The 25,864-nt window shown below is 42.7% G+C and overlaps 1 long non-coding RNA gene across 2 annotated transcripts in view; it reads right to left on the bottom strand.

Moving 5' to 3' along the window:
* Positions 1–1,338: 1,338 nt before the first annotated feature.
* Positions 1,339–25,864, bottom strand: part of LOC146057535 (uncharacterized) — a 131,417-nt gene continuing 106,891 nt past the window's right edge. The window contains exons 4-7 of one of the 2 annotated variants that reach the window (XR_014469743.1): positions 9,073–9,130; positions 6,316–6,734; positions 5,850–5,987; positions 1,339–4,794 (exon numbers count right to left, since the gene is read on the bottom strand). This is a non-coding gene — a long non-coding RNA (uncharacterized LOC146057535). Of the gene's footprint in view, positions 4,795–5,849; positions 6,735–9,072; positions 9,131–25,864 lie in introns of both variants that reach the window. The other variant, XR_014469742.1, reaches the window with a different exon arrangement.

Here is a 25,864-nt window from a genome sequence, read left to right on the forward strand (position 1 = left end):
CCTATCTAGAGGTGGAACTAGTGAGTAGTGCCCCCCCCCCCCCACACACACACACACTCAAAATGGGAACAGTGTGCGCTAAAGACGGGCTGTAGTGTGTGTGTGTGTGTGTGTGTGTGTGAGATTAGGGTTTTAGGCTACAGGGTGTGAGTGTGTATTGCTAGTTATAGGCTACAGGGTGTGTGTATATAGTTAATGTTATAGGCTGCAGGGTGGGTGTGTGGTTAGGGTTATAGGCTGCGGGCTGGGTGTGTGTGTGTGTGTCTGTATGGATAGGGTTAAAGGCTGCAGGGGGGTTGTGAATGGTTATAGGGTAATAGGCTGTGAGGAGTGTGTGTGTGTGTGTGTATGGTTAGGGATATAGGATGAGGGGTGTGTATGGTTAGGGTTATAGACTGTGGGTATGTGTGTATGTGTAGTTATGGTTACAGGCTGCAGTGTGTGTGTGGTTAGGGTTATGAGCTGCAGGGTGTGTGTATGGTTAGGGTTATAGCCTGCTGGGTGTGTGTGTGTGTGTGTGTGTGTGTGTGTGTGTGTGTGGTTAGGGTTATAGGCTGTGGGGTGTGTGTGTGTGTGTGTGGTTAGGGTTATAGGCTGCAGGGTGTGTGTGTGTATGTTTAGGGTTATGGGCTGCGGGGTGTGTATGATTAGGGCTATAGGCTGCAGGGTGTGTGCATATGGTAGGGTTATAGGCTGCAGGTTGTGTGTGTGTGTGTGTGTATGGTTAGGGTTATGGGCGTGGGGGTGTGTGTGTATGTATAGTTAGGGATATAGGCTGCAGGGTGTGTGTGTGGTTAGGGTTTTGGATGCGGGATGTGAGTATGGTTAGGGTTACAGGCTGCAGGTGTGTTTCTATGGAAAAGGGTTATATGCTGCGGGGTGTGTATATGGTTAGGATTACAGACTGCGTGGTGTTCGTGTGGTTCGGTTAAAGGCTGTCGGGTGTGTGTGTGTGTGTGGTTAGGGTTATAGGCTGTGTGGTGTGCAGGTGTGTGTGTGTGTGTGTATGGTTAGGGTTATAGGCTCCAGAGGAGAGTGTATGGTTAGGTTTAGGCTGTGGAGAGAGAGGATGGGTGTGGTTAGGCAGGGCCGCCAAAAGGGGGGGCAAGGTACTAATTACCTGGGCCCAGGCTTGCTGGAGGGGCCCAGCGGGGGCCCTGGTCTGCTCCCCCTCCCCCCTTCCGTCCCTCCCGGGCAGCAGCAGAACACACCTCTACAGCATGTGCTGTGCTGACAGCAGGCTCAGCATGAGTGTCTCACTGACAGTGTGAGAGCTCATGTTGAGCCTACTGTCAGCAAATCACATGCAGTAGGTGTGTGCTACTGAGGGGGGGGGGACACAATAACACCCCTCCAACTTTGTTTTTTCACCCCCCTCTAAACATTTTGGGGGCGTGGCCTAATCATGGGAGGTGGCCACGCCCCCGCGATTAGGCCACATCCCCAAAATTCCTCTCAGCTGCCCTGGGGTTAGGCTGCAGGTAGGAGGTGAATGGTTGGGCTGTGGATGGGGTGTACAGAAAGGGTTATTCTATGGGGGATGTATAGTTAAGGTTAGGCTGCTGGGGTGTGTATAATAAAGGTTAGACTTCGGGTGGAGGGTGTATAGTTACAGTTGGGCTGCAGGGGAGAGTGGTGTATGGTTAGTTAGGCTGGGAGGGTTAGGGTTTGTGCCCCCATTATATTTTTCGTTTATTTCTTCGGAAACCCCCCCTTCCCTTTTAATATATTAAAATGTTTCTGTGCCTCCAGCTCTGGTTTTATTTTATTTTAATACGTTTTATGTGCCCCCCCCCCCCTATAATTCCAATGTTTCAGCTGCGCCCCACTCTCCTTAAAGTAACTTATCCCTAGCACGGCAGCAGATGCCATTGCTGCTTTCTGTGACAACTCCTCCTGGAGCCCTCCATGCTCAGCCTCAGAGCAGACAGGAATTCACTTCCTGTCTGGCTGAGACTGAGAACAGTAACCGGCAGCCTTGCAATTGACCAGACAGAATGGATGCAGAGATGCAGGGCACTGCATCCATGTCTGTCCCAAATGCATCTGCCACCCTGCCTTGTACCCCTCACAGCCTCCGCACTAGGCGTTGCACAATATTAAAAAAGGAACTTTGTGATGGGAAGGATGGCGGCACCAGGCCCCTATAACCCCTTGGGCACCGGTGCACTGCATCATCTGCACTGACGGTAGTTCTGCCCCTGACACTATCCTTAGGGTCATTCACTGAAATAATTTTGCTTTCTTTTCTCTTATGAGAAAATATTAAAAGGTATGTTTTAGAATCTTATAACCCTTTCAGACAGGAAAAAAAACCTGGTAATTTCCAGGCTCCTGCCCTGTTGAAATGGGTTTTTCTTCTGTCTGAAAGGGTCAACATGGGTTTAAAGTCCCTGGACTTCGACCCAGGTATTTACCTGGGTTTTTCCCATGTCTGACACGTGTTTGCGGCTGTGTGAAAGGTTCAGACCCGTAGTATTCTCCCGGCTATTGTACAAATTTGCTTATTGGCTGTGCAGCATGGCGCTGTGCGATTAGCTGATCATTTCTTCCTCCTTGATTGGCTGAGTGGGCGTGGCGGTAGCGTGCATCGCAGCACAAAACAGGCATGGCACATTGGAAAGATGAGGCGGTCCGTGAGCTGCTGAATGTCAGAGGGGAGGAAGAAATCAGAAAACAAATCACTGGCACAGTGAAGGACGCTGTAGTATACACAAAAATTGCCAAGATCCTCACCTCAAGGGGCATTGTTCGTACCCAGCAACAGGTAGTCAACAAACTAAAAGCTCTCTGCAAGTACTACAACACAATTTGAGACCATAACAGGAGGAAAAGTGGTGCTGGGAGGATGGAGTGGGTTTACTTTAAAACAATGTAATGAAGTCTTTGGCAATTCTGCCCTGGTGAATCCCTTTGCCATATCATTGTCCAGTGCAGCCTCATCACGGAGCAGAACACCAGAAAGCATCCCATCTTGCCAACTGATAATGGATTTGGATGACAGCACAGACAACCGCAATCCTGATCCTATTACTGCCATGGAGGACTCATTCACCGATCCAATAGAGGGTGAGGTTGAGGACAGTGGAAGCAGCACCAGTACACCATCTGGGACACCAAGTCCTGCACAGACTGAGACCCCGACTTTGCATTGTAACAGTACGTTTTTAAAAGTATTGTTTGTGTTTCTATTTTAATATTTGATTTACAGGGGGCACAGGTACCGAGAGGACTTTTATTCCCCACATACTGGTACCTGTGTTTCTCCCAAGTACCAGCATGTGTGTCAGGCTTGCTGTGACCTGTAGTCCTACTGTAAAAGACAATATTTTCTAAAACAGCTATCAACCCTGCACCCACCGCCCAGGGGTGCGGGGGATAGCCCTGGGCTTCAGCACAGGCCCATACTATTGTTTTTGCTATGCAAGTGGCACTTACAAGGCCCGTCAAGTGCTGTGTCCCTTGTTTATGTACATAGTATGTGTTCTTCTTTAGTTTATGAGCCCAAAAAAATTGCATTTGGTTTAGTTTCATTTTTCTTGTCCTTGAAACTGCATTAAAGGTCCCAAACCTTCTTTATTATATGTGTGCCAATCACTGGAGTATACTATAGATATGTGGATGAACATAATCTATAATATGTACACAGTATGCCTTCTTCTTTACATACAGAGGCAAATACATATTTCTCTGTTTTGGTCTTCTATTTATATATTTTTTGAGGTGCACTAAATGTACCAAAAATTGCAAATACAAGTGTTTTACAATATACAGTAAGTGATTAAAAAAATCTTCCCTATACTATAACAGCTTGGATGGCAGCACAACCTCTTCACCCCCCACCTACTGTATATACAGTATTACCTATGCTAAATATAAATTGTACTTTGTGTTGCAAAAGTTCAATGTTGTTTATGTGTCGAAAGGCTATGGGCTATTTATGACCAATAAAGAATACAACTAGAAAACATTTTATATTTAAAGTGAACTAACAGGCATAATATTTTGAACAAAATAAAACAAGTTATTTCAAACATACAACCCATGTGCCTTTCTACTGTGTCATAGTACTGTATGTTATGCTGTGTACACACGGTACAATCCAACATGAGAATTTAACTATATATAGTCAAAATCGCATGCAGATCGCAAGCAGATCGTATGCAAATCGCATGCAGATCGCACAGGTATTTTACCTTGCAAACCCGATGCACGCTCCCGTCACAGCACAAATCGAAACCCAGATAGACAGGGCAGCAATGACTATATAGTGCAAATCAAATGTAGATAGCATGAATTGTATGTAAAAAGTACAGTGTTAGCAAAGATTGTATAGCACTCGAATCTTAAGTCGAATAGCAAGGGAATCTCACTGTGTGTACACACCATAAGTTATCAGTGAGTGTGTAACAGATAACTTCAGCATTGGAACAACTTGTCTCACCCTCATAGCCTACTGATTCTACAGGGGTAGCAAGGTCATAGTCCACCACATTCCACTCTGGTAAAAAGTTATTTTTCTGCAGCTCACACACATTGTGCAGAATGCAGCAAGCTGCCACCACATCCGGAACAGGGTAATGGCAATGTCATTCCTCTTCAGTAGACACCGCCATCGCCCCTTGAGTCCACCGAAGACATTTTCCACCACCCACCAGTGTGGGTGTAGTGGACTTGGTCAGGAGACAGTGGGGTATGTTGCATGAAGCCCTTCATGAGCCAACTCCTCAAAGGGTATGCAGCATCACCAATAAGATGGACTGGGATCTCCACCCCAGATACAAACTTTGATCTCTGTAAAGTTACAAACAAAAATTTAGAATAGTATGGAAGCCAAGTGTATGTTGGATTACTTGTGTTGAATCTATCTACTGTAAATAAGACCTGACCGGCAGTTGTTATAGTACACATGGCAGCATGCCTTGACACCATTTCAGGTTTTTGTAATCTCCAAACTCTGCCACAGCATGCAGGGATGTGTAGTACATTTTACAGGAAAAGAAGGAAAGGGGATGTTTGTGGGAACGCACTGAGAGTTTTTCTTTAAAATATAACTTTTAATGTTTATTATTCTAATATTCCCTATATCAGAGTAGGGGAACTTACATAAACAGCTGAGATTTTGAAGAAGTTAAAATCACATACAATACATACACAGATACAGATAGTGTGTTCAAAGAAAGAAAATGAATGTGTTTTAAAAATTTACACAGATGTCTGTCCCAGAGAAATGTCCATTTTATGTGGCCCTGAAGGAAAATAAGTTTTGTTGTTGCTGTTATTCAGCAATAAAGGCTCTGATATTACACCCTGTTGTCACACTATTACAGTTTATAGTATAATGCTGTCTAGCCTCTTGATACAGGGCACAGTGATCAGTAGGAGTTACACATTATTATAATTAATTTCGGGCTTTGGAGTGGTATATCGCAGGTATATAGTTTGTTAGCGCCCTCTCCTGGTCAATCTAAATATATCACTTTGCCCACAATTACTGGGTTATATATATTAGAGCCCTCTCCTAGGGATCTGATCACACAGTGTGCTGCAGTGTGCTATTATATATATTATGCACCACTGATTCTCAGAGTCACATTTGGGTATAGTATAATGCTAACCCATCTAAATTCTAACAAACATTTTACAAAACATTTTTCTACTTCAAGTTATCTGGGCTAATGGACATCTCAAGGACAGACAGATGTGTAGTTACAAGAAACATTAGTAACATTCATTTGACATGCTAGCTGGACAATGTAATAGGCAGGACATTTAACCAAATTTACATGAATTGCAGGATAATTGTGCATTAAACAAAATTATTTAAAAAGAAAAATAGACAAATTTACCTCTCTAGGGAACAACCAATCACCTCTCTTTTCCTCCGCGATCTGGCACAGTTTTCCGCTATCTGGCACAAATGCGAATTGGCAAGTACTCATGAATCATGACCACGACCAGGCCAGCCAATGTAGACATCTGTGAAACTGAAAAAGAAAGGTAGACCCAGATCACACTAGGTGATTCGGGGTCAGGTGCGCCTGACCTGAGTTGTATTTCTAAGCTGCTGCCCTGTGACAGGATAGTTAGTCCTGTACAGAATGGATGAGACAAAAAGAAAAAAGGGGGGTGGGCAGCGCTGGTTTAAATGGTATTGTGTGCAATACTTTGCATATAATAAAAATAAAATTAAGAGATTGGTTAGATCTATCACAAATGATTTAATATACTTTCTAAAAAACTGCAAGCCAGAGAATATACAGGCTAAAAACAAATGACAATAATGTAGTTAGATAATTAAAACCGTCATCTCACCAAACCAAACCATGTAGGGGTTTGACCCAGGAAGTCCCAAGCATCCAGGTTGATGGACACTGATATCACCCACTTGGTGGTGGGGAAGGTCCAAAACGTCCAATGGTAGCTGTGATACAGTCCCCAAACGTGCAATATGGCGGGAGGACAAGAAGATGTTGATGCCAGGAGTGGCCCAAGATGGCACGAATCACCAACTCCTATCGCCTGATGTTGTGGGCGGAATTGTGTCCTCCACCTCTACTATTGTTGCAGGGTTTTGTAATCCAATTGGAAAATGAAGGGGTGAAAGGAGGAGGGCAAGGGGAGCTGGTGGTGGTTCTTCCGGGTGGTAATTGTCTGGGTCTGTTTTCCCAGGGTAGTTCTCCCGTGGATGTGGTGAGGCAAGGTGAGGCAGAAATCCTAGAAAATCTTTGAAACTGAACAGAAAATGTGTTTAAGAATATACAGTGCAATATTCAAATCATATCACTCACATGTAAACACTACATACTACTTACCAATACTTATGGTCCACCACAGCCTGCAGCATGATGGAGTACCAACCTTTCTGATTATTTATTTATTTATTTATTTATTTACAGTTTCTTATATAGCGCAGCAGATTCCGTTGCGCTTTACAATAGTAGACAGTGATAAAACAAACTGGGTAACAACAGACAGACTTGGAGGTAGGAGAGCCCTGCTGCAAGCTGCTGGGTTATCTTGGGATGCAATAATGGGTATGTGTGTCCCATTGATGGCTCCAGCACACTGCGGATAGCCACGTTGCAAAAAATCCATTTATGGGCTCATCCAGTCGCCTTGCGGTAAGCAGATGAAACGGTGGTAAAGGCATCAATGTCTGTGTCACTTCCCACACTAGAACACACACCATAGAAATGTCCACACCAAACTGACATGAGATGGCATGGTATTCCCCTGGGGTTGCGTACCACCACAACACAATCCCCAGTCTCCTGCACGGCTCGATAGTCTTACGATAGTTGGTGCATCCCCTTGTAAGTGCTGGGGTGACCAGTTCCAGCAGGTAGCAGAAGGTAGCTTGTGACATCCAAAAATGTGCCAGCCACTGCTCTGGTGCAAAAGCTTCCACAGTTGCCCAGAAAGCTTCATCATGCCTGCGTTCTCTGGCCCACAACGACCAGTTTGAGGCACTTTTAAACCTCAGTATGGAGGTAACACTGGTCAAAATCCGGACTCTCCTCCGATGCTATACCTGCGTCAAGTGGAAATCCTCTCCATCAAAAATTGTGCCTTTCTTCTGCTGGCATAACACTGTGCCAGGTAGACAGTACAGTGACAGTAGAAGGAAATCATATCTGGCTTTGGTTTTCTTGTATATATATTCAATGTTTTATGTGTGTCTTTTTTCATGTGTGTGAGTCCAACTGAGACCTTCTTTTAGATTTTTGAGCTATTAAAAGTAAAATTTTAGTAAAACAACCAGGGGCACTAGCCCACAACGCCCTTACTTCTACGCATATAGGTTGAGTCTCCCCTAGATGCACAACCCCCAGTATACCAATCTCTAAATTAATTCAATTAATCATTTAAAAGAGTTCCCCAACAAAAAGAGAGTCCTTTTTCTCTTTCTCTGTTCTAGCACAGTGTAAACAACTGCATAATGCTCTGATTTGCTGTAAACAGCAAAAAACACAGAGCACTCATGACCTCCGGGTTCAGCAACTTGTCAGCCATGTTTAATGCAATGCAGTGAGCAGTCCCCTCCCACTTTTCATGACCTCCTCTCTGTGTGCCTTTGAAACTGTCCTTTTTTATGACACACAGAGTTTTGCAGGAAAAATCAGGCTTCTGTGTGAAATGGGTCGACATGAGAAACACCTGAGTTTCTGTTGCTGTGTGAAAGGGGGTCAGAGTTTTCAGACTAGTTCTACATGGGTTTTTGTATCTTGGAAATACCTGTTTTTGGGGGGTTTTCTGGGTACTTGTGTAGTTTGGCGGCGCCCATCGCATCGCATACCATAAGGCATACGATGGTATGCGATGTGACGCGATATCGTGCGATGTTGTACAATGCCATACAATTTTAAAATTGTATGACATTGTATATGGCATACAATGCCATGCAATGCGATGCGATTAAACATTGTATAAGCACCCTAATGGGTGCTTACAATGTTAAATGCACCCCCCCACTATAAACGTGAACCCGAAGCGTGGCGAGCGCAGTGAGCCCGCGAGGGGCGGCGGTACGTGCACTCCGACCTTTTCATACCCCCACTATCCACGTCGGCGTGGAGTTGAGAATAGAAAGTGTGGCGAGCGCAGCGAGCCACCGAGCCCGAAGCGTGGCGAGCGCAGTGAGCCCCGCGAGGGGACGCGGATACCTGTGAAGGCCGCAAGGGGACTCCGATACCTGTGAAGGTATCCGCATCCCCTCGCCACGTTTCGGGCTCGGTGGCTCGCTGCGCTCGCCACACTTTCTATTCTCAACTCCACGCTTCGGGTTCACGTTTATAGTGGGGGGGTGGCGTGGGGGTGCATTTAACATTGTAAGCACCCTTTAGGGTGCTTATACAATCTTTCATCGTATAGGGGGCAAAAATCGCGTCGCATTGCATCGCATGCCATCGGGTGCATGGCATGCGATAAAAACATTGCGCAATGGAAATCGGGGGCGCCGCCAAAATACACAAGTACTGTTTTCTGTCTGAAAGGGGGTATTGATCTACTTTCAAACTGTATAAAAGTGTGCCTCTAAAAAGAAATATATTTATCCACAACCAAACTCACCTACTCGCAAATGTCAAATACACCCTGTATATAGTAGATTAGGACGAGATCTAAAGTCCTGTAGAATAAAATATCATTATTATAATTATGCTACAGTCAATTTAGCCCTCTAAAACAATAAACTTGAAAAATAGCAAAATAGTGTGTAGCAGTTAAAGTATTTAATTTTATTGCAACATTTGTTCAGAAATAATTAATTAAGAAAAATATGCAATTACTTACATTTTCATATTTTGCATAACAAAGTTAACTTGAAAAGCCCAAAAAATCACATAGTGCTGCCTCTATTTTTTCATAAACATCTTTTAATTATACTGTACTAAAGCAGAAAAAGCCTTAAAGGTAACAATGAAGTCAAAATTGCTTCACTAGAATTGGACTTTACAAGTAGCACAGATTTTGGCCATGTCAATCACATCTAAGCCGAAGCCATTGTTATTATTTCCATCCTAAATTATTACTTTCTTTTCAGTTGGAATGGGCTAGAAAATTGAAAACCTATTTTACATTTTAATATTGTTTATTTGAAGTTTTTGAATAATTTAATATAGAACACATGGACATGTATCATCTTTGTCAATCACTGCTACAATATTACAGGACCAGTCTATCTGTATGCTAATAAGATGACATTTGCATTTGCTACTGTATGTTCAGGACCAAAAATACCACTCTTTGTCTCTTCTTGTATGTTGTAATAAACATATATATTTGTGTAGACAAAAGTTTACACATAGCTAAAAACATAATTGTACAGTACAGTATATCTAAACACATGCACACACACACGTGCAAATATTACTCTGGAGGATGGGAACAATATAAGGGGGCTGATAGGTACAAAGGTTGGAGAACAGTAAATCATTTTCAGTAGTGGAATACCAGCTTGTTTAAAGTTATAATGACCAAACCATCATAGGCTTAAAGTAGGATTAGAATTATGAATTATATAATGGCACTTGTATAGTTTGTTCTGACATAATGTAGTCACTGTTGACATAGAGATCATCAAAATAATGGCAACATGCCAGAGTGTGAAAAGAAATAGTAAACCAGACTGTATCTCTGTATTTAACCAAGTTTCACATCATAACACTATAAAATATCACTAAAGGTGTAATATCCACCATTGTTACTTGCTTTCAAATGTGGAATATTTAATATGAGTTAAAGGGAATAGAGCAAGAAAATAGGAATGTGAGAAAAGATGGTTGGAGGGAGGGAGGGAGAGAGACGTTAACAGGTACATGGAAGTCAACATTAAATTGGCATTGGGGGTCCCTTAGTAATCAGTTGAAAGAGCCAAGCAAAGTTATGATCTTGGTAGGTGTATTACGAAGGCTAATAGCAATATATACCTGCCTCATTCTATTTATTATACATTTTAAGGGTGGTATTCAATCTGTACAAATATTTCCCACAGGAGAAAATATCAGCACTTGCCTGTTCAATGCTGCCATTTTCGACAGCATTTAAGGCTGTCAGTTTTGACATTTTTATAAGACAAAACTGTTTTTTCGGAAACGGCAATGGATTGTCGAATCTTTGACAGTTTTTCGACAAACCATGGATGGATTTTTTTCCGCCAATCCACGGACTTTCCGACAGCAGGAACATTGAATTCCGACTGTTGAGTTAGTGTCGGAAGCCGGCAAAAATGGATGGGATTCTGACTGTCGAAATCCCAGATTGAAAACTCCTAAATGAGGGGAGTTCACGATTCTTCGACATCAGCACTTTTAAACTCTTCACAGCTCATAAAATGTTAGTTCTCATTCACTGAATACCATATATACTCGAGTATAAGCCTATTTTTTCAGAACATTTTTTATGCTGAAAAAGCCCCCCTCGGCTTATACTCGAGTGAGGATCCCACTTGAGTCAATAAGTTTTCCCAGTTTTTTGTTGTAAAATTAGGTGCCTCGGCTTATATTCGGGTCGACTTATACTCGAGTATATACGGTATAAGTAATATGGTGTTACAAGGGTCAAAAGGGAAGACAGTCAGGGCCTGAAGAGTAAGCTTTAGTGAAATCAGGGCCTGCAAGGCTAGGAATCCTGTATGGCTCTCCTCTTCTAGAAAAGGAGGATGACATGCACCCATCTTTTGTAATGAAGCCATCCCTCTGCCCAATCCCCACCCTCTCAGTCAGTCAGGCAATAGCAGTGTGGAACTATGCACAACAGATTCCCTATAATTTGGATCCTGTATGCAGCACCTCTAATTGCTGAACACAGAATCAGACCAGTGGTCAAAATAAATTAAGATTTTATATCTATATCCATAGAACTTTGAAAAGTGAACAAGGAGGACAACTACTTATTGGTTGATGAAAATCTGCATTCAGTCAAGTAACATAACTTTGAAAACAGTTTTCTCATCATTTAACCCATGAGTCTTCAAACTGTGGCCCTCCAGATGTTGTGAAACTACAAATCCCAGCATTCCTTGCCACAGTTTTGCTATAAGGGAGTGTTAAAACTGTGGCAAGGCATGCTGGGATTTGTAGTTTTACAACATCTGGAGGCCCACAGTTTGAAGACCCATGATTTAACCCTTTGAGTGCCAAGGGAATTTGTCAAAATAGGTGTGGAAATTGGCAAGCAAACGTTTTTTTTATTAACCCTTTGAGTGCCAATATTGCTGTGCGAGATCCTCAAAATAACTATTAAAAATGCCAGTGCCGCCCACAGCGAGTGTTCTTTTTTTTTCGGGTGCTTAACTAAATACTTAACTAAACTTCAGTTAATTGACTTAGCTGTCTTTGTATTTATTTATACTAAAAGAACAGTCGCTGTGAGCGATGCTGGCATTTTTTGTGGATATTTTTTAGGATTGCTCACAGAAACATTGGTACTCAAAGGGTTAAACAAGAGTGAAATATGATAAGTGTAGAAAAGGTTAGAAATACACCAGTTTGTATGCAAAAAGAAATTGGCTTTTTTTTTTTGTGGCATCGTTAGAATTATCCTCCTGGTAACATCAGCCCTTATTGCTTTAAATAATGACATTTGCAGGGAATTACAAAGGAGTAATAATTTTAGCCTGCAGTGTAGTCTGAATCAGCAATGATCTTCCTGGCTGTCAATGACCTATATGTGACATTTTATATCTAATAAATTAGATGTCTTTCTTTTGAAAGAAATGGCGCCTCATGCATAATAAGAAAGGCATCAAATTTAGTCTCTGGCTCATTAATCTAATGAAGTTAGCCCATGGCACTTAAAGAACATTTATGTTAATAAGCATGTTTATATTGTTTAATTTGCAATTAACACTATGCTTAACATTTGTCCTTTTTTAAATCCAATTCATTTTATTAAGGTTTTTACAAACTTAGGCAAGAGAAAGCCATAAGTCTGATTATACTGAAAATACCAGTGTTGTGTTTGTTCCAAGTTAAGAGTCTAAAACATTTTTGTCATTTTGTAATTTCACTAAATGTTTGAATATTTGTCCTAATAGCTTCCATTCTACCATTAACTATAATGAAGGGAGTGTATCCCTTTAAACACTCACTTAATTGTTTTAGAAATTGATTAGAGGGTACAACAATATTAACTTCAATATGTGCCAAATGAGTTGCATTGGGAAAGTGTCCATAGATGTCGAAACTCAACTTGCATTCAAGATCTGCAGCTCTTATCCACACAGATTACTTGCTTTCGCCAGATTACAGGATTTATTCAGGCTAGATTCATTCTGTTGATTTCTCTCCCTTGCAAATCATATCTTTCCTTTTCTCATTTATATTCAAGAAATCTCACCTCTTTGGGCAAGCTATTCTACCTGGTTACCAGACCCTATATTTTATTTTAATTGACTACCACCATTCTACACCTTTCACATGAATCCCGCTTGTGTTCTCTCACTTGCACAAACTATTCCATGGGGGAAATCCGCGATCGGACAAATTTCGTCCTGAGAAATCAGCTAATTTATATAGATGCCTAGTTCTCAGGATTCATCATTTCCAATAGTGAACTCATTTGTATTTGGCTGCCAAGTTTATCCCACAAATCAATCAAATCCATTTGATGCTTCTATGTACAGTACCTAATTAGCAAATGTTGCACTGCAGGTGTTACATGTGCAGAGAGGGTTAGATTTGGGTGAGTTATTTTGTTTATGATCAGGGTAAATACTGGCTGCTTTACTCTTACACTGCAATTTAGACTTCAGTTTGAACACACCCCACCCAAATCAAAATCTCTCTACACATGTGCGTAAAACTTTTTTTAGGGCATACAATCATATTATAGTATACCTCATGTAATGGCATTGCACACCCAATAAAATCGCATGCTATCGCATGCGATTTTGCTGGAGGTGGGAAGCGATACGATATTGTGGTGTAAAATAATAATTAAAAAATTACATGAAAAAATCGCATCGCATGCCCTTAAAATGGCCCATTCGATGCAATGCTATTTTCCTACGTTACCGTCCGTATGCTAATTGGACACCCGACTAACATATAAGTACCAGCATTTCAATAAGATTAGAAAGGTAACATTCGATCCTCCTTTAACATGGAGAATTTCCTTCAGTTTCATAGTGGCCCAGCTCAGTGAGCATTATCTAGCAGTCAGCCAAGCATAGAGAACTGGTGCACAGTTTAAGGCAGATTAGCTAAATAAACATAGTCCAGTGTGTAGCAGAGCATAGGCAATTCTCAGATTTCTAACATGGATTTCTAATAAAAACAAAAAAAAGAACAGTTGCCTGTGATCAACAAGTCACCGCCCAGAAAGAAAGAATATACGCCCATTGCAAAAATGCTAATTCATCACAAATAGCGATACATTTGCAAATACATTGAAGATTTTTTTTTCTATCAGAGTAAGTCTAGGCTTCCACTAATCTGCTAAAGAATCAGAATAGATGTGGTCTTCGCTGAAGTCAGAGACCCACCCAAAAAACTCTTTGGCACACCTGCATTTTCACATACACACCCAGAAAATGCCATGTTTCCTCACCAGACCCTGGCTTCCTGTCAATCAAACTGCAATTGCAATGCGGTCAGATATTTATTCACAATTTGCTTATGACCCTGCGATTCTCTAAATAGCGATCCATGCTGAATTAGGCCCATAGTAAAGCAACCCTGTTTGTAATTTGGGTCACTTCATGTGTATGGTGAATATACTGTAGCTTACTCATATATCTGATGCTCTAGTTACAGACAATGCACTACTGCAATGCCCTTCTGATCAGCCTTAACAACTATTCCAAAGTAGATTTGGCAATTTAAATTTACAAAATACTGTATATTTCACAATCCAGTTATATGCAGTAAAAAAATAACTGAATTTCTTTGCAGATGCTATTTCCTCATAGGGTAACCTTGATTAGCACTATGACATTCACCTGTCTATTTAGGCATTTTGTTCACAGTCAGTGAGGCATATCCAATTGACTGCATGGTTTTGGCTGCAAAAAAATATACAGTATGTGGACTTCGCAACCAGTTCTGGATTACTGAGGCTATGTGCACTACCAATACCAGCAGTATCCGATTTGAAAGAAATTGGTTGTAGGAAGAGAAGAAAAAAAACTCACCTTTTCTGACTACTCCGGTCTCCTCTGTGCCCGACTGTTGCTTCTTCTCTGGACTGGCTGAAACTGACTGGTGCATAGACTTCTGTTGACAATAGTAAGGGACTGCCCAGTGCTTTATGGTCACACAGACTCGCACTAGATCAGGCATGTCCAAACTATGGCCCTCCAGCTGTTGTGAAACTACACATCCCAGCATGCCTTGCAATCGTTTTAGCATTTCCTAATAGGAAAAATGTGGCAAGGCATGATGGGTCTTGTAGTTTAACATCTGGAGGGCCATAGTTTGGACGTGCCTCCACTAGATGATGGTCACATACACACATGAGAGGGGGTCACGCATATGGCAGAGGGGTCAGACAGATGGGTCATACACTGACAGAAGGTGACAGAGGTCTAATCAGACACACTGGATGTCTACATGCTGAAGAAATGAGGCAAATACACTGCCAGAAATATGAACTAAGCTAATTGGTCCAGAAGCAAATCCCAATACATTTTTCTTAAAATAAGGCTTTATGGAAAAATTCCATCATCTCTGTAGACACTCAAAATAATAAAATGCCACAAATCTCACCCCTGTGGGAATTTTTTTTTTGCAAGTATGAGATTTTTACTAAACTCGCACCTAGTTATGTCAAGGCAAGGCAAGTCAAGTCAAGTTTATTATCATCGGCAAAAAGACGCACTCTTTACAGATGAAATAACAGTGTACTATTCATAGAATATCAGTGCAGTAGGAACAGTACACATATATTAACAACAAAAAACATATACATAAAATAATCAACAAGCAGCATTTATACATTTAACATGCGTACAGCGGATGGGAGGAAGCTATTATGTAGGTGGCTCACATGTGCCCTCAAACTTCTAAACTTTTTTGCAAAGGTCATTTCTCAAATACCCTATAAAAAGGATGGCTCGGATCCGATAAGATGCTTCCAGTTCTCTTCAAAACTCCTGATCTATAAAGCTCCAGAATGGTTGGCATCCACACCCCAATAATTTTTCTGGCAGTATAAACAATACGCTCTAAGATAGAACATTCCTTGGTGGAGCAATTGACATATCAAACAATAGTTCTTAAAATCAGGATACTTTCAATTGTGCAGAGCTGGCCCTAATCAATTTGATACCCATGGCAAGATTTTGGCTGGTGCCTAGCCCCACCACTAGTTCCGCCTCTGCCCCAGCACCCCTGTCCCAGCACAGCACCCATAACCCAGCGTTACAGATCACAGCAGCAGCCAGCTACACCCATCTCCCCTCACCCATAGAAATTGTCCAAAACCAATCGCAACAGGCTCACCATCAAATGATTTCTGGCACTCCCAAAATGGTCATTACCTGTAAATCACCTTGTGAAGGAGTTCATTGCAGCGCGGCCTTGCACATGCATACTGCGAACTGTATGCATACGCTGTGAGGATCCCGGGTGACCTGTGTATCCTGGGGTTCAGGGATCACACAGCAGAGTAGGTTACAGTGAAAACAGGATGAACTTTATTCAGGGAGACCCAGATATCCAGTAAAGAGTATACACAGTAGCAGGATTATACCGAATCATGGTTCAGCCAAGTCTCTTAGCAGCACTGACAGCTGTAGCAGAGCACACAGAATAGCTGATCACTGATGGCACGGAGAAGGGATGGCACCACAACCTCCAGTAAGTCTAGCTGTGCTTCTCTCACCTCACCACACACAGTCTCTCCCCCTCACTACCTCCTCACTTCCACAGTCTTCCTCTGCTGGATATTTCTGATTGGTGGGCCATGATGTCAGTCTTTTCAAAGGGGAAGGGGTGGGCATTTTTAAAAGGAACACTTCCTTACTGTCTGCTTCTGAAAGGCTTTCTGTTTGTGAGGGCTTCAATTTAAGAACACAAAACTTGGGCCATAGGGAATCTCTTTCCCTAGATGCCCTTTGTTTTTTGCCTCCTCACATGCAGTGTATTGATAATTGCCCTCTATGTAAATTCGCAGTTGTGCGATCAGGCCTGATTCAGGCCCTCTGTCTCTGTGAAGGCCCATGGAAGAAGGAGCTGCTGCTGCAGGTCATTCACGGCAGCCATCTTGCCTTAGCCTTTGTTTATGCTTCCCACTGCCCTCACTTATTGCACTCAGAGTTGAGGTCCCATCTCAGCAGCAACATGTTTCCCACATCCTCACTACATATCACTGCACTATGGGCCGAATACTGGCAGCCTAGAGAATAGGTCAGCACCGCACTGCAGAATGCCCCCAAATCCCCTCACTAGCATGCGAGGAGTGGTGTACTCAAACACATCCCCTCGCATTCTGCTGATGGGGAAAGGAATCATTTGATAATCGCTGACCATCGAATGATTTCTTTCCCCTTCGGTAATAAAAGTCAGTCTAGAACGACTTTTATTTCCACCGCTGATCGCTGAATACAGGGCGGGTGCTGACATCATGTGACATCAGCCATCTGCCCAGAATAGGCAACTCCCAGAATTTTCATGGGGACCGCTGTACTACATACCCCTGCACTACATGACTACTATATATCCACTATACTCTGCCATTCATCACTTAAGCTGGCCATACATCAGAAAGATCGATCTTAAGATGGATTGCGCTCATGATTGTGTACAATTTCCCTTGAAATCCCCGGCAGTCCTTGGTGGTTTTTGGACACACAATCTACACACAATCGATCATACAATCAATCATACAATCCATCTACTGCATGATTTTGTACACAAGATGTGCACACAATCTGCATACAATCCATCTTACAATCAGTCATACAATCCATCTGCTGATTGATTGTATGATTATGTACATAAGATGTGCACACAATCTGCATACAATCCATCTTACAATCAGTTGAGATTGTATGATTGGGTACAATATCTTTCTGATGTATGGCCACCTTTACCCCCTATATGCAGCACTACATCACTACACTATATACCTCTATACTAAGCACAGCATTGCTACACTATATACCCCCTATACTCTGCAATACATCACTACATTGTATACCCTTATATACAGCACTGCAATCACTACAGTACACCCCCACCCTACTGTATATGCCACACTATATGACTTCTATGTACCGTAGTACTTTCCCCACAATAACATTTATACCTAGTTTAGCCACCCTCCACATGTCCTTACCATGATGAGGATTTTCTGTGCAGCAGAGCTTTTGAGGGTGACCCTGTGACATGGCAGTGGAAGGAGGAGGCTAGGTCCCAACAGAAAGCTGGACAGAGAAGGGTGTGTTCTTACAGCCAGGACAGCGCAGGGCAGAGGTAAAGAAGGTCCCGGGCAGTTTGAGAGGATGAAGGGGAGTGGAGAATAGAAAGTGTGGTGAGCGCAGCTTGCCACCGAGCCCGAAGCATGGCGAGCGCAGCGAGCCCCGCGAGGGGACGCGGATACCTGTGAAGCCCGTGAGGGGACGCGGATACCTGTGAAGGTATCCGCGTCCCCTCGCGGGGCTCGCTGCGCTCGGGCTCGGGCTTCGGGCTCGGTGGCTCGCTGCGCTCGCCTCACTTTCTATTCTCAACTCCACGCCGACGTGGATAGTGGGGGTATGAAAAGGTCGGAGGACGCGTACCGCCACCCCTCGCGGGCTCGCTGCGCTCGCCACGCTTCGGGTTGACGTTGATCGTGGGGTGGCGCTAACAATTGGGGGGGCAATTTCACACTTCAGGGTGGGTATTTGGGGTCTGTTGGCCATTTAACATTGTTCCCTATGTGAAATCGGGTCAATTGGGCCATTTAACATTGTTCCCTATGTAAAATCGCGGTAATCGTGTCGGTCGCATCGCATGCGATTTTTTGGCTGCATGCGATGCGACCGACGATATTTTTTTCCTTGCGATGCCTAGGATCAAAATCGGCGGCGCCGTTCTAGGTAACAAGTAACAAAAATAACATGTTACTTGTTTCCTAGCACAGCGCCAGCGATAAAAATTGTATCCATCGGGACCTAAAAAATTGCGTCGATCGCGTCGCATGCAACCAAATCGCATGCGATGCGATCAACGCGATTTTTACATTGGAACCAATGTAAAATGGTCCCTGAGACCCAATTTTACATTGGCCTCAATGTTAAATGCCCCCCCAGACCCCAATTTTCATTGTATCCCCACCCTGATGGGTCAAATGCCCCCCCCCCCATTGTTAATGCCACCCCACGATTAACGCCAACCTGAAGCGTGGCGAGCGCAGCAAGCCCGCGAGGGGTGGCGGTACGCGTCCTCTGACCTTTTCATACCCCCACTATACACATCGGCGTGGAGTTGATTTTATACAGTGTGGCGAGTGCAGCGAGCCACCGAGCCCGAAGCGTGGCAAGCGCTGCGAGCCCCGCGAGGGGACGCACATAACTTCACAGGTATTACACAGGTATTTACAGGTATTACGCGTCACTGCGCTCACCACGCTTCGGGCTCGGTGGCGAGCTGCGCTCGCCACACTATATAAAATCAACTCCATGCCGACGTGGATAGTGGGGGTATGAAAAGGTCGGAGGACGCGTATGTTAAATTAAGGCATGTGATGGACGTGATGGAGTATAGTTAGTTACTTAAACAGTTTGTTTTATCACAAATAGAAAAACATAAGCCTCTATTCCATCAAAAAGAGAGCAGGAAAAAATATTTGTATTAGTTAAAATCGTAATCTTAATACACTTAGGGCCTTATTCAGATTTCATCGGTACTGCGCGCATTCGCACGCAGTACCGATGTTGTGCGTCTGCGCAGGCGTGTTTCTGCGCATGTGCAGGCGCATGGTGTGTGCACCCACGGTGACCTTTCGGGTCGCCGGGTGCACGCACCCATGGCAGCGAGGGGGGGGCGGAGATGGGCGGGGAGCGCCGGGCTGCGCCATTACCATATGGGAACGCCCAGCGTTCCATTGGCGTTTCCATGAGAACGCTGGGCTTCACATGGTAATGAGGCAGTGACGGGGGTGTGTGGGCCGGGAATCTGACATCACCGAATGTCAGCTGCCCGCCCATATCACGCCAGCGTGCATGCTAAACTAAGTAACTCAAAAGTCACTTATATAAGCGTGCACGCTAAACATCATTCGATGGTCACCGACCATTGAATGATGTGGGCGGACACCCCAGCAAAGCGAATGGATGTTTATGCAAAACATCCATTCGCTGCTGTGCGGGCGAAGACGCACTTTGCTGGGGCGGCAGGGGGGGTGTGCGTTCGCCAGGCGGGGTTTGGTGGAGTCGCAAGGCTGCGAATTCGCAGCCTTGCGAATCAACCTGAATAACCCCCTTAATCACAAAATGTAAAGATGAAACAGATTTTTAATATACAAACGGTGCAAACTGCAACATCACATACCTTCCAACTGTCCCAATTTTTGCGGGACCATCCAGTATTTTGGGGATGGTTTCAAGTCCCGCCCAGAGCGAACAGAGTCCCCCGGTTGGTGAGGCAGTCTCCCCTGCCCGGTGCTGCAGAGTGGGGAATAGACGCTGTGTGCATGCACACAGCATCTATTCAGAGAAGCAGAGGGGATGGGGGAATGGCCAGCAGCTTACACATCGCTGGCCATGCCACTGTAGTGAAGGAAAACAGTGGCATGGCCTGTGCCTGCGGCATCCTCGCGAGGCCACACCCTGATTTTTACAGTGAAAATATTGGGAGGTATGTGATCATGGAGCAATAGTGAGTTTCACTGTATTGTTTTTCCACAGTTGCACTTTGAAAACAGAAAAAATTAGGTCAATTTACTAAATTTTCTAAAAATGAAAGGATGTAATGTTGCCCATAGCAACCAATCCGATTATTTCTATCATTTTCTAGGATGCAATAGAAATCTGACAGATATAAACTGATTGGTTGCAATGGCAACATTACCTTTTTTATTTTTAGAAGCTTTAATAAATGTACTCCTACATGTTTTGTCAGGATACTGTAGATGAAAACTGCGATTCGCCAAGCAATTACAAATGACCTGTTCTAGTGAATGACTTCTAGACAAACAGCCCTTCTTTTGAAGAGAAATGAATAATCTTGAATTCATTATACTTATAGACAAGAAAATAGTGTTTGAGAAAAGAAATGTTTAACATTCAAGTGCTTATGCCAGTAATCAAAAATGCAAACTAAATTGGCATATTAGTAGCATGGGAGAATGCAGACTTACTTACTGCACACCTAATTTATTTGCTTGAAACAAACAATGTTTACACATTTGAATTTTGGCTATTAACGTTTTCTCTAGTGCACACAATGCAAATAATAAAATGATTTAATCCAGCGAACACATAAAAAAGCTACTTTCTGATTCTTTGTAGTTAGCATTTTAAATGTATAACATAAAATAAAGACCTGTTTAGCTTGTACTGCATAGCAATTCAAGTCAATTTAACATATTTACAGTATTTATCAGAACAAGAATAGATTTCACCTATTATACATTTAAGTTCCCCTGTTTAACTAGAACATTTTCTTTGAAAAGTTACAGCAATGTTCTGCAAACATTTTCCAAAAGCGGAAATGAGATGCTTTAACCATTTGCCTGGCATGGTTGCATTAGAAGTAACAACACCAGTCTGGGCTTACTTAAGCCCCTTTTACATTGCAGTTTTAACACGGCATATTGCCGATTTTTAACTGCTTTAAAACGGTACCAGCTGATATATGAAAGCTCCACAATCAATTTACCGGTTACAAAATACCAGTATTTTGAAACGTGTTAAAAACAGGATCCTACACGTTTCAGAGCCATTTTCCCTGAAGTCTGAACAGCTCAGAAACGGTATTTGCTACAAATGATAACCACACTTGATCCCCACCCACAAGCAGGAAAAAAACATTTAAAATGACATTGTATGACTTTCTATGGGTGAAATGGGTTGAATCTGAAGACACAAAAACGGTATTGAAACCACAATATACCTTTACAACATGCAAAATGAAAGGGGTTTAACTGGCTTTTTACCCGTTTTAAGACACGTTTACAAAAATGGGTTGAAAGCAGGTTTTTGCAATGTGAAACCAGCTTTAGAGATGGCCACAACAGGTGACATCATGTCAGGGAAAGACCAGCTTTGTGTGGTCAGGTCTTTGGGTTGTGCAAATGTAGGTTGAAATATATTGGGTCGACGCCCTTAGGTCAACAGGCCATATGTCGACAATATGTCAAAGGTCGACATAAAAAAGTCAACATGGTGAAATGTTGGTGTGTATCTATGTCGGGTTGTGCAAATGTTTGTTGAATGTAGGTTGAAATATATTGGGTCGCCACCCTTTGGTCAACAGGCCATATGTTGACAATATGTCAAAGGTCGACATGAAAAAAGTCAACATGGTGAAATGTTGAGGTGTATCTATGTCGACATATATAGACATTGACACTAGTTAAAAAGGATATTATGACATACAGGAAAGTTATATTCTATATATCCTTTTAAGCTAAACACAGTTTATTATGTTTGTATCCTTACTCTAAACTAACAAAATCCAACCTACACAGATTACAGTTATGCTTTGAAAGTACTTTTCAGTTTGAACATCATACTCTTAGTATACAGTACTCTAGTTCATAATTATTAAATACAAATAATATAAATAATTAGTATTTTTATTTTTTAGATACCTTCCTTAAGCTTTTTCTTAATATATCTAAGGCAACTTAAGTTAGTGGTCTGGCAGAACTATACAAAACTCTACTCAGCGTGAAATATCGAAGAGCTTCCCTATAAAAAATACTATCCATTATAACAGGGTTTGAAACCCAAACTCAGAGGACACTGAGGAAGCGGGACCTCCGTGAAACAGCTGTTTGTCCACATTTCATTGTCAGACTGGGGATACCAGACCCCTGCCTGATTACCTAGGCTTCACAGATTTCTGCCAGAAGACCTTTTCAGCTTATTCAACTAACAGCACCATCTCTGTCTCACCTGGGGAAACTACAGATGCAGCAGCAATAACATATCCTGGGTAGTGGTAAGACCCTTATAGGGCAACTTATAAATTTTTACACTGCAGCAGATGTGTCTTTTATACTGCAACTTTTTTCACCTGCTGTTTTTTGCATAAAAATTGGATACTAAGAGATTGCTTGATTTCCCACACAGTGAGATATCTGTATCACCTGCTGTTGTTTGCATAAAATTTGGATACTAAGAGATTGCTTGATTGCCCACACAATGAGATATCTGCTACCAATATATATATATATATATATATATATATATATATATATATATAGATATAGAAGAGTCTTGGTGGTCTGGCACTCACGCTTTGTAGTAGTTTTTAGGCCAGGTGCCTTCTGTTGCAAATGTGTAGATAGAAGAAGAAATGCAGCGGCACTCATGGACTTGTGAAAAAGAATTGCTTCTTTATTGTAGTATTTCTACGTTTCGGTTTGTCTCCAAACCTTCATCAGGAATACAGTTTAAAGGAACAGGTAGTGCTTTTATAGTGAATGAACATACAGTGCAAGAAACACATGGAAACGCCCGCCCACAGCAGGCTGGTGATGTCATAGACAATTGACTGTCTCAAGACAGTGACAGTGCATAATTAGGTGTGTGCTGAATCAATTACATACAGGTGTATATACAAAAAGTCAAGGGTAACTGAAATTACAACATGGAAACGCCCGCACACAGCAGGCTGGTGATGTTGTAGACAATTGACTGTCTCAAGACAGTGACAGTGCATAATTAGGTGTGTGCTGAATCAATTACATACAGGTGTATATACAAAAAGTCAAGGGTAACTGAAATTACAACAGTGCTGCATATGTTTTTAATGATCACAATAAATACAGTTGCGATTTAAGCGCAAGTGTTGCTACTGTTTAAGATAAATTGCAAACTTTAATCCAGTGTGGAATTATATGGTTAGGTCGACTTGCTCCGCTAGTTTTAGTGGGCGTGCATGATACTTGCTGTAAGACAGAAAGCAAACATGTCAATATATCATACAGTGTAGTAGTTTTTACTAATCATATTAAGTTTTTACTAATCATATTATTTTTCCTCATGCAGTCAAGTATTTGCTATGTTTTCACAGATTAACCCAGATGCACTAAAGTTAGATAAAATGTTGTGACTTATATAGACTACACTGTATGATATATTGACATGTTTGCTTTCTGTCTTACAGCAAGTATCATGCACGCCCACTAAAACTATCGGAGCAAGTCGACCTAACCATATAATTCCACACTGGATTAAAGTTTGCAATTTATCTTAAACAGTAGCAACACTTGCGCTTAAATCGCAACTGTATTTATTGTGATCATTAAAAACATATGCAGCACTGTTGTAATTTCAGTTACCCTTGACTTTTTGTATATACACCTGTATGTAATTGATTCAGCACACACCTAATTATGCACTGTCACTGTCTTGAGACAGTCAATTGTCTACAACATCACCAGCCTGCTGTGTGCGGGCGTTTACATGTTGTAATTTCAGTTACCCTTGACTTTTTGTATATACACCTGTATGTAATTGATTCAGCACACACCTAATTATGCACTGTCACTGTCTTGAGACAGTCAATTGTCTATGACATCACCAGCCTGCTGTGGGCGGGCGTTTCCATGTGTTTCTTTCACTGTATGTTCATTCACTATAAAAGCACTACCTGTTCCTTTAAACTGTATTCCTGATGAAGGTTTGGAGACAAACCGAAACGTAGAAATACTACAATAAAGAAGCAATTCTTTTTCACAAGTCCATGAGTGCCGCTGCATTTCTTCTTCTATATATATATATATATATATATATATATATATATATATATATATATATATATATATATATATATATAGCGTGTGGTGGACCGGCACTCCCACAATCAATTCATCAGTGCTGCGTGCCTTTGCCAGAATACGATACCAAGCAAGGTTCCCCACAGGGATCAAGCACGTCACTGCAGCAATTTCTTGTGAAGAAAAGATGTTTAATGAGCCTCGACAGGCCGTTTCGGGTACAACCCCTTCCTCAAGAGACTTCAAACAGGTACAAATATCACCACAATGTAACACATTTAAATACCTTCACATTGCCGCCAAAACACCTTCAGCCACGCCAGACACGCCTCCGCTGCACGTCAGTCGGCTCTGGCGCACAGCAGCAGCATCACCGTCTCACACACGCTGATCCGCTGCCATGACAACCAGAAGCCGGCTGGCGAGCCTCTCCCGCATCACAGACGGGAGCACCCGATACTCTCACTGAACGGGAGCCCCTTGCCTGCGAAACAGAGCGGGCTTGCAGTGATGCGCGTGTCCACGCTGGCACCCTCACCGATTACCTCCTCGATCGGCGCCGGCACCCAGAGCAGCTGACGGCATCTCTCACAAGCCGCCGCTGCTCCCCTGGTAGCCTAGCAACCCATCAAGCTACCGTGACGTCACCTAAAGAGCACACGCCCACGGCTCTCACCACGCCAGCGTTGCTCCCATAGTAACGCCGCAGCTGAGGCAATCCGTGAGAATAGATGTTAATACAGGTTATTAACATTACGCACATAATGGTATGTGGTTGTAAATCATCAAATAAATTGATATGGTTCAGAAAGTTGGTCGTATCCTTCAGGAATGTCGGTTGGACACACAGGTGCGGTTGTATCAACATGTCAAGCAACTGTGATACCGGCTGTAGGATACTCCCCCTGGCAGAAATGATAGGTCTGCCAGGAGGGTGTGCACTATCCTTGTGCACCTTGGGCAAGGTGTAAAGCACCGGGATAACCGGAAAAGATGGTTTAAGTGCCGCCCCACATTGTGTGTGTCCAACCGACATTCCTGAAGGATACGACCAACTTTCTGAACCATATCAATTTATTTGATGATTTACAACCACATACCATTATGTGCGTAATGGACGTGTCTAGTCTTTACACGTCCATTCCGCACCAAGAGGGACTATCGGCCATGGTATATGTATATATATAGTTGTCAGCAGGAGTCCCAGACGGAGGAGGATGCTACACGGCGGGTCCTCTATATGTAAGTCCATTTTTCATTTACACTTTGTTGTTGCACTGTTGAATTTTGTTTCTTCTGGTCCTGACGAAGGGCGACTGCCCGAAACGGCGTTGACCGTTAGAAGGATAAATAAATATCACGTTTTTTCACCTAAGACCTGGAGTGACGCCTGCTATTTCGGAGGTTGTATCAGTGGCAGCAAGGCTACTTGGGAAGGCACCCGGGCACGTATACTTGGTTTAGCGAGGAGTGCCGGACACCCCACATG

This window comes from Crinia signifera, chromosome 2, assembly GCF_055691185.1.
Source record: "Crinia signifera chromosome 2, ASM5569118v1, whole genome shotgun sequence".
NCBI classification, from domain to species: Eukaryota; Metazoa; Chordata; class Amphibia; order Anura; family Myobatrachidae; genus Crinia; species Crinia signifera.